Raw genomic sequence first — 10030 nt, 5'->3', positions numbered from 1 at the left:
TCACACTCCTAGAGGTTGGGAAGGGGATACCTACAGATTTGGTGTCTGGGGAGGGCCTGCTTTCTTATAAATGGAACCTTCTTGCTGCAGCTTCATATGGCGGAAGGGACAGGGCAGTTCCTTGGGGCCTCTTTTATAAAGGCACTCATCCCATTCATGAGGGTAGAGGCTGCATGACCTCATCACGTCCCAAAGGCCCCACCTTCTTCTAATCCTATCACTTTGATGATTAGGTTTCAACATATGAATCTGAGGGAGACACAAACATTCAGACCATAGGTCACCTCAAGATCTAGACAATGTTCCCTGCCTTCTAAAGATACAATTTCGTGTATCTTTGGACCAGGTGCCAAAGAGTAGTTATAGGCATCAGGGATAAGACAATGGATACAAGTGTGGAGAAGAATTCTCTGAGATGCAGTGGTTGGTTGGGAAGAGTCGGTGTTCTTACTCATTATAAAGAACATCGGTTCTTCCAGTGGGGAGGTGAAGAGTGTTATTAACAGTCAACACAAGTTGCATCAATGGAGTTGTGGAAGTCTTAGGCTCAAAAATCAAGCACACCCATTCAGCAAAAACATGCATCCTAACTGCTGTGTAACATTGTGAGGAAGCTCTCCGGATGCACATCATCTCTATGATGAAAGCCTCCTGGAAATCATTGGTAAGGATCTCAAGGTTGATAAGGAGCAGGAATGTGGTAAGGATCTCAAGGTTGATAAGGAGCAGGAAAGGCAGGGAGGTATATGGAGGTCTGAAGTCTGTACGTTTGCTAATAGGTTATTAGGCTTCTTTAGCCATGGCTTGATTTTTTTTTTTTTCCTTGAGACAGAGTCTCACTCTGTCACCCAGGCTGGAGTACAGTGGTGTGATCTCGGCTCACTACAACCTCTGCCTCCCAGGTTGGAGCTATTCTCCTGCCTCAGCCTCCCAAGTAGCTGGGATTACAGGCATGCATCACCACGCCTGGCTTATTTTTGTACTTTTAGTAGAGATGGGGTTTCCCCATGTTGGCCAGGCTGGTCTCAAACTCCTAACCTCAGGTGATCTGCCCGCCTTGGCCTCCCAAAGTGCTGGGATTACAGGAGTGAGCTACCATACCCGGCCACCATGGCTTGATTTTTAAAACATCATAGTGGCCCAAATAATGGCACCAATAGGTGACCTGAGTAGGCATTTAGAACCCATTACATCCACTAACCTCCATCCCTGAAGTTATCCCAAATAAACATGTACTTGAAGTAAGATAGAATTTGTGTTACACAAAAGCAGCTTCCTGGCAAACTCCCTAGCTCCTCTTCCCAACCCAGTTGTTACTCCCAAGCTATATACAGAAATCTGGTCCTACCACTCATGCCTCTACTTCTATCATGGCTCAAACCTGTAGGAAGGCACCAGTTGCTCTGACCTTCATGGGTGGAGCCTGACCAGCCTCATTTTCCCAGTAGTGGATGTTTGCTGCTCAGGCCAGACCCCATATTTGATGTGATATACCCCAGTATAACATGGGGACAGTTATGTGCCTTCCTGGAGGTGCCAGCAGAGCGTGGTGACTATAACCAGCTGCAGTGGCTTGCGGTCTGCCCCACAGCTTTGTAGATTTCACATGGAATTAACTCTTCAGGCAGCAATCCTAAAAGGTCTTCCTGGGACCAGTGAGGAAGCACTGATGATTCTATCTCTGATTCTGGACCAACATGAGGACTGTAGTGTCCAGGCTGAATGTCCCTTCTTTCTGTTGTTTTACATATCATGTATAGGAAGTAGAGCATGCCACATAGTATAGTCAGGAATTCTGCCTGTTTGAAAGAGTGTAATTCTAGATATGAGAAAAACAATGTTTCGGAGTTTCCCACAAACCCTAAGCCAGAGGTGCTGCGCGTGGTTTACAAAGTGCTTGCAAATTCTTTGACACTCTTCTCATCAAATGGTAGAGTTTATGTTCCCTCCTCTTGAATGTGGGTGGGCTTTTGTAACTGCCTTGATGAACAGAATGTGGCAGAAGTGAGGATAATTCTGAGTGAAGTTAGACGTACAGCTTGTCCTGGCATCTTTGGAGAGAACTGCTCTGGGAAGCATGGGCTTCCATGCACAAATCAAGATACTCTGCAAAGGACCACTTGGAGAGTCTAAATAAGTAGACAGAGGGATGCCTAAGGAGCCCCAGTTGTTCCTATGCCCAGCTTCTTGAGTCTTCCCAGCCCAGCTGCCAGAGCTTTCAAGATGACCCCAGCCTCATCCACCATGTGATTACAGCCTCATGAGAGACCCCAACCCAGCTCGGCCAACCTGCTTCCTAATTTCTGATGCCCTGAAACCATAAAAGACAACAACTGATTGTTCTCGTTTCAAGTCTTTACGATTTAGGGTCATTTGTTACGCAACATTCAATAACCAGACCACAGCCTGAGTAAATGAAACTGCTGAAGAAAGCCCAAGAGAAACTCGGAATTACCTCCAAATTTCCCTGAAGAAAGGAGTCGAGGTAAGGAAAAGATCCTGCAGCTGCTTGTAAGGCAGATCATCTGTGCTCACCATGCGGAAATAGCAAGGTGGACTCCTGCTTGAAGAGCACTGTAATTTACTCATGCGGTAATGTGGAATCAGGAATGGAAAGTGATAGTAACAATTTGCTTACAATTGCCAGGGCAAGGGCAGAGACTTGGAGAACACTGTGGGAAATGAATAGTAAATATGTCATTCTCTAACTGGAGGCAGCAATGGGAAGTAAGTAGCTGGGGAGGAGTGGGAGCTGGTTAAGGTCAGAATCGGAATTGGTTTACAATGGACCAGAATAAGAGTAAGGCTGTACAGCATTATTATCTTTCAAATTCAAATACCCTTCTATACCTTGCTTTGGGTTGCTGGGACAGAAACTGCAAATGGCATTTCTATTTTTCCAGCTAGATACCTTTTAGGCTCTTTAGGGGGCGTTAGAGGGAGCCTGCAAGGCTGGAGGAAGAAGAGAGAACTGGCTGCCTCCTGTCTACTTCTTATTCCTGTGATGTCACCTGAGCAAAGCTCCTTCATATGGGCAGAGGCACGGCCTTCTCACAGCAGCAGCTGAATCTACGTTTCAATTTTGTCCCGTTTATAAAACACGCTCCTTTGTACCCACTCAGAGACACTAGCCCCAGCCGACAGTACCACCTCCTCAGAAAATTTGAGTCTCCAAGACTCCTACTCCATGTTTCCAAGTTTAATAATTCCGATCTCTTCCCTCTTTTCCCTCAGCTGAAGGGGTGGTGGCTGATGACTGCAGTTGCCACCTACCTCTGTGATACTTTAGAGATCTTTTTCCCTTCTCAGTTAGCAAGCTAATGGCTTTTTACCTAGTTGTAATTCTTCATATTAAAATTTTCCTGTTACTTTATCTGATGTGGTTTCTGCCTGCCGAACAGATCCTGACTAATACAAAGGCATTTCTTCCAAAGATAAATCTATGATGGTAACTGAGGTTGGGGGTAACTGAAGGTTCAAATAGCAGGGAGACCAAGTTCAAATACCAAATGCAAAGACCACAGACAGAATTTGAAAGAGTGACCACAAAGTTAAGAGGTTGAAGGTGGGCAGAGACATAATCAAAATAAGAGTAGGACTGGAAAAACATAGAAGGCTTAGGGTGATTGCTATGAAGGTGGAAATTATCAATCCATCCACCTACCCTCTACCCTCCCCCAGTCAGTAGGATGGGTAAAGCTGGCTTAAAAATTTCAGGCAAGGCTAGGCGCAGTGGCTTACGCCTGTAATCCCAGCATCTTGGGAGGCCAAGGTGAGCAGATCACAAGGTCAGGAGATTGAGACCATCCTGGCTAACACGGTGAAACCCCATCACTACTAAAAATACAAAACATTAGCTAGGTGTGGTGACACGCGCCTGTAGTCCCAGCTACTCGGGATGCTGAGGCAGGAGAATCGCTCGAACCCAGGAGGTGGAGGTTGTAGTGAGCCGAGATCGTGCCACTGCACTCCAGCCTAGGCAACAAAGCAAGACTCCGTCTCAAACAAAACAAAACAAAAATATCAGGTAAAAGTGGACATTAGCTGTCTAGATTTGGGGTTGGTGAGGGTTTTTTTTTTTATTAGGGGTGGGAGTTGTTTTGTTTTGTTTTTTTTTGAGACAAGATCTCGCTTTGTCTCCCAGGTTGGAGTGCAGTGGTGTGATCTCCGTTCACTCCAGCCTCACCCTCCTGGGCTTAGGTGATCCTCCCACCTTAGCCTCCCGGGCAACTGGGATGACAGGCACATGCCAACATGCCTGGCTAATGTTTAAAATGTTTTGTAGAGATGGGGTCTTGCTATGTTGCCGAGGCTTGTCTTGAACTTCTGAGCTCAAGTGATCCTCCTACCTCAGCTTCCCAAAGGGGATTGGTGAGTTCTAAGAGCAGCTTACAATATGATTTTTAACGTGTGTCGTCTATGATCATAGAGTCAGATAGACATGGAAAGAGGGCCTTTTCTGCCTTGTGTCTCTTTCCATGTCTATTCTAAGGACCAGGATTGCCTTGAGACTAACACTGTGAGAGCCCTGACTCAGTATCCACAGATACTCTATCTGCACATTGCAGAGCACTAAGCCAGTCAGCCTTTTCAGCCCCAGATGAGTCAATTTCATGGACTTTCAGCATCTCCATGTGGATGTTTCCAGGCACCTCAAACTCACCATGCTCAAGGATGGATCTAATCTCTTTTCTCACTTAGTTTTCCCCCGCCCCACCATGGAAAGTAGGTAGGAAACACTAGATTTCTTCAATGTAACCCCCACAAACAGAAACCTGGTGGCTTCTGTTTGTTTGTTTGTTTGTTTGTTTTTGAGATGGAGTCTCACTTTGTTGCTCAGGCTGGAGTACAGTGATGTGATCTCGGCTCACAGCAACCTCTGCCTCCCAGGTTCAAGGGACTCTCCTGCCTCAGCCTCCTGAGTAGCTGGGATTACAGGTGCCTGCCACCACACTTGGCTAATTTTTGTATTTTTAGCAGAGATGGGGTTTCACCATGTTGGCCAGTCTGGTCTTGAACTCCTGACCTCAAGTGATCCGCCCACCTCAGCCTCCCAAAGTGCTGGGATTACAGACTTGAGCCAACGCGCCCGGCCCTGGTGACCTCTTAGCATCTTCCCTTTTTGCTTCTTCCGGCTTCAAACTATTTCCCTTTTTGCTTCGTCCGGCTTCAAACTATTTGAATACTCTGTGTGACACATCAGTGAACAAAATGAAGTCCTGTTGCCTAGTTGAGAAAAATGGAAAATCAACAAAAGGTGAATCTGGGAAAGACTTTTTATTTAAATATCTCTCTTTGAAAGGAGATATAAAAAAATTGAGAAAATGGGGAGTGGTACTGGTGATGAGGAACGTGGGGAGGGAATTCTGAAATCTCCAGCTCTGATTTGCAGGGAAGGTTTGAGAATAAAGAGCTCCAAGAGCTGTTTGACTCATGTTGCCCGATCCTGAAATCCAGAAGTCCCCTGGCAGGAAACCCTCTGGAGACTACAGACTAAACCATCCTGCCATTGTCAGCCTCACAAGGGGCTCAGCAACTCAGCAAAAGGAAGTTGTTTTTTTGTATTGCACTTTTTTTTTGTCTTAAAGAGATATCCTTCTTAATAGTTACATTAATGTCTTGAATAAAGATGGAGAGTGTATGTCAACTTGGAAAAGACAGCAACCATGCTGGATGTCAGAATCAGAATCTCAAAACATCTTAACATAAGGTTAAAGTAAGGAAGAAACAACAGAAGAGAAAATTAATAGGAGCAAAGGTAAAATTTTGCACTGAGGTTCAAAAAGCCATTTGTAGAAGTGCAGAACGGGAAGACGTGGCTGAACAGGGCCTCACACTTTTTAAGCTTGTTCTTGATGTTCTCTCCATCACGGTATGCTAACTGCTGTAATGACAGTGCCCACGTCTCATTGATTTCAAGACATCCTGTGGGGGAAAAAGTGTGGAAGGGGCCAGGCACAGTGCCTTGTTCCTGAAACTTCGGCACTTTGGGAGGCCAAGATGGAAAGATCGCTTGCGCCCAGGAGTTCAAGACCAGCCTGGGTAACATAGCGAGACCTCGCCTCTACTAAAAATAAAAATAAAAATAAGTCCGGGCGTGGTGGCTCAAGCCTGTAATCCCAGCACTTTGGGAGGCCCAGACGGGCGGATCACGAGGTCAGAAGTTAGAGACCATCCTGGCTAACACGGTGAAACCCCGTCTCTACTAAAAAAAATACAAAAAAACTAGCCAGGCGCGGTGGTGGGCGCCTGTAGTCCCAGCTACTCGGGAGGCTGAAGCAGGAGAATGGCGTAAACCTGGGAGGCGGAGGTTGCAGTGAGCTGGGATCCGGCCACTGCACTCCAGCCCGGGCGACAGAGCGAGACTCCATCTCAAAATAAATAAATAAATAAATAAATAAAATAAAATAAAAATAAAAATAAAAATAAAAATAAATCAGCCGGTCATGGTGGCATGTACCTGCAGTCCTAGCTTCTCAGGAGGCTGAGATGGGAGAACACAGGAGGTCAAGGCTGCAGTGCACTATTATCGTGCAACCGCACTCAGCCTGGGTGTCAGAGTGAGATTCTGTCTCAAAAAAAGTGTGGAAGGGATAACAGTGCTGGCTCAATTGATTGCTTCCTGTAAGGCTTAAGACATTCCCATTAACATGTGCCCAGTAAAAGGATTTTTAGATAATATTATCTAATTTTAACTAAGTTAACCCTCATATTGGAGAAATGGCTTTAAAACTATTTCTGTAAAAAAATAGGTAAAAGAAAGACAACAGCAAAATAAACCTAAAGAAGATGGCAGAGCAGGCCGGGCGCGGTGGCTCAAGCCTGTAATCCCAGCACTTTTGGAGGCTGAGACGGGCGGATCACGAGGTCAGGAGATCAAGACCATCCTGGCTAACACGGTGAAACCCATTCTCTACTAAAAAATACAAAAAGCTAGCCGGGCGAGGTGGCGGGCGTCTGTAGTCCCAGCTACTTGGGAGGCTGAGGCAAGAGAATGTTGCAAAGCCGGGAGGCGGAGCTTGCAGTGAGCTGAGATCCGGCCACTGCACTCCAGCCCGGGTGACAGAGCGAGACTCCGTCTCAAAAAAAAAAGAAGAGCAAACTCTTCTATTATAAATAAAAATTCTACATCAGCCACAATATGAGGTTAAAAAAAAAAGAATGATAGGATAATTAGACCAGCAAGTAGTCCCTTCAAATCCAAAGTTATCAAGAAGATCATTTAAATTATGAATTTGTATCCACTGCCATCAATGATAAAATTCTCCCTGAGTTGGCTGGTCTTGAGATGTTAACTAGTAATAATAAAAAGTTATTATGATTAACAAGATATTTGAAGGTCAAACATTCAAAAACAAAGAAAATTTCAGCAGTTTTTCAGATGCTTAAAGTTATATGAACCAACCCAGTTTTTGAGAAATTTCACAAAACCTACTAATAATTGCTCAGAAACTTCTTTCGAGTTTTTGTTATTTTACAGTTAAGGAACAAAAGCCACAAACCACTGGGGTCTCTGGTTCGTCCTGCCACAACAAAAAATGTTGAAATAATTGTAAAACAAAAGGCCAAAAACTAAAATTCACTTTTTTTTGTCAGCAATTTTTTGGGGAAGTCACATAGTAAACATTACTGAAGATATGAAGAAAGAACTTAGTATTGGCCATGCATTTGGGTGAAAGTATAAGGTACTACCATGTCTCAGCTTATGGCATTTTTTGGATTCTATTTCATTAGTTACATTCTTAAAGAGCTGCTTTGCTTTTTTGTTTTGTTTTGTTTTGTTTTGTTGTTGTTGTTGTTGTTGTTTTGTTTTTGAGATGGAGTCTCGCTCTGTCGCCCAGGCTGGAGTGCAGTGGTCGGATCTCTGCCCACTGCAAGCTCCGCCTCCCGGGTTTACGCCATTCATTCTCCTGCCTCAGCCTCCCAAGTAGCTGGGACTGCAGACGCCCGCCACCTCGCCCAGCTAGTTTTTTGTATTTTTTAGTAGAGACAGGGTTTCACCGTGTTAGCCAGGATGGTCTTGACCTCCTGACCTCGTGATCTGCCCGTCTCGGCCTTCCAAAGTGCTGGGATTACAGAGCCACTGCGCCCGGCCCTTTTTTTTTTTGAGACAGAGTTTTGCTCTTGTCGCCCAGCTGGAATGCAATGGCGCAATCTCTGCGCACTGGAACCTCTGCCTCCTGGGTTCAAGTGATTCTCCTGCCTCAGCCTCCTGAGCAGCTGGGATTACAGGCGCCTGCCACCACGCCCAGCTAATTTTTGTATTTTTAGTAGAGATGGTGTTTCATCATGTTGGCCAGGCTGGTCTTGAATTGCTGATATCAGGTGATCCACTCGCCTTGACCTCCCAAAGTGCTGGGATTATAGGCGTGAGATACTGCGCCTGGCCAAAGAACTGCTTTTTAACAAAGCACTTTAAAGAAAAAATCATACTGGAAAATCAGACTAAAGAATATCTCAATGATAAATAATTTCTTTTTAAAAAACAATATTTTATGGGAAAACTTTTAAAGTATAACCACTGAATTTATAATAATAAAAGGCATTCCTGCAGAGAAACAACAAGATTTCTGGAAACCTTGACAGAGATATTCGTCTCAGTCGTGTTCATCCAATGTGTCATTCACTGGGGAGCTAATGCACCAAGAAAGTGATGCTAGAATATGCATAATACTCTTGATATCAACAATGCAATTTGTTTCAAAGAAAACCTGTAAGCAGCAGAACTTTAGAAGGTTATAATGAGATAGAAAGTCTTTTGAGATTGCATCATAATCCTTCTTCTTCTTCTACCCAATATTGATTTTCTTCTCTTCTCTTCTAGGGAAGAACACTCCCTAATTCGATCCCTATGTGCTAATCTCCATCTCACAGTCTGCTTTCCAGAAGACCCACTTGCAGTGGTGGCAGGAGTGGTCCAAGAAAGCACATGCCCATGTAAGATTCTGCAGCTGCCAACCACTGACCAGCTAGCAGTGAGAACCCAGATGACCAAGGTGCCCTCGAAAAAGTGACACTTAATCTGACCCCTATAGGCGCAGTTAGTCAGGCCAAAGAGTATTTGTAGGAAGAAGAAGAGAAGTATTCCAAGCAAGAACCAATTGTGGGCAAATCCCAATGGAATAAAGAGTGAGTTACAATCACAGAATTAAAAGAAGTTTCTTGCGACTGTGCATCAGGTTATTAGAGGGAGACAGCAAGAGGGCACACAGCCTGAGATGAGGCTGAGGAGGCAAGCAAGGGGACACGCAGATTTATCTGGAAGAGGCCAGGCATGGTGGCTCACACTTGTAATCCCAGCACTTTGGGAGGCTGAGGTGGGTGGATCACCTGAGGTCAGGAGTTTGAGACCAGTCTGGCCAACGTGGTGAAACCCTGTCTCTTACTAAAAATACAAAAATCAGGTGGATGCAGTGGCACGTGCCACTATTCCCAGCTACTCGGGAGACTGAGGCTGGAGAAACGCTTGAATCCAGGAGGTGGAGGTTGTAGTGAGCCAAGACTGTGCCACTGCACTCCAGCCTGGGCAACAGAGTGAGACTCAATCTCAAAAAAAAAAAAGAAGATTTATCTGGAAGACAATGGAAGGCGAGATGAGGTGAAGGGAGCAGGGAGTGACTTTCAGAGTTTGAGTTGGACAACTAGACAAGGCAGAGATTATCTAAACTTTGTGGAAGGAGGAGGCTTGTCTGTGCTGCTATATTCCCAATGCCCAGCACTAGTCTGGTAGGTCTTCCATAAATATTTGTTGAGTAAATGAATGAATGCGTAGATGAATAAGCCGGGAAGTTAAGATGATAAATTCACTTTTGGACACAGAAATTTTTTTCTTTTTTTGAGACAGAGTCTAGCTCTGTCGCCCAGGCTGGAGTGCAGTGGCGTGATATTGGCTCACTGTAACCTCCACCTCCCGGGTTCACGACACTCTCCTGTGTCAGCCTCCCGAGTAGCTGGGACTACAGGCGCCCGCCACCATGCCTGGCTAATGTTTTGTACTTTTAGGAGAGACGGGGTTTCACATGTTAGCCAG

This window comes from Piliocolobus tephrosceles, chromosome 15, assembly GCF_002776525.5.
Source record: "Piliocolobus tephrosceles isolate RC106 chromosome 15, ASM277652v3, whole genome shotgun sequence".
Lineage (NCBI taxonomy): Eukaryota > Metazoa > Chordata > Mammalia > Primates > Cercopithecidae > Piliocolobus > Piliocolobus tephrosceles.
The sequence above is the reverse complement of the archived record's forward strand: the minus strand, read 5'-3'. Positions refer to the sequence as shown.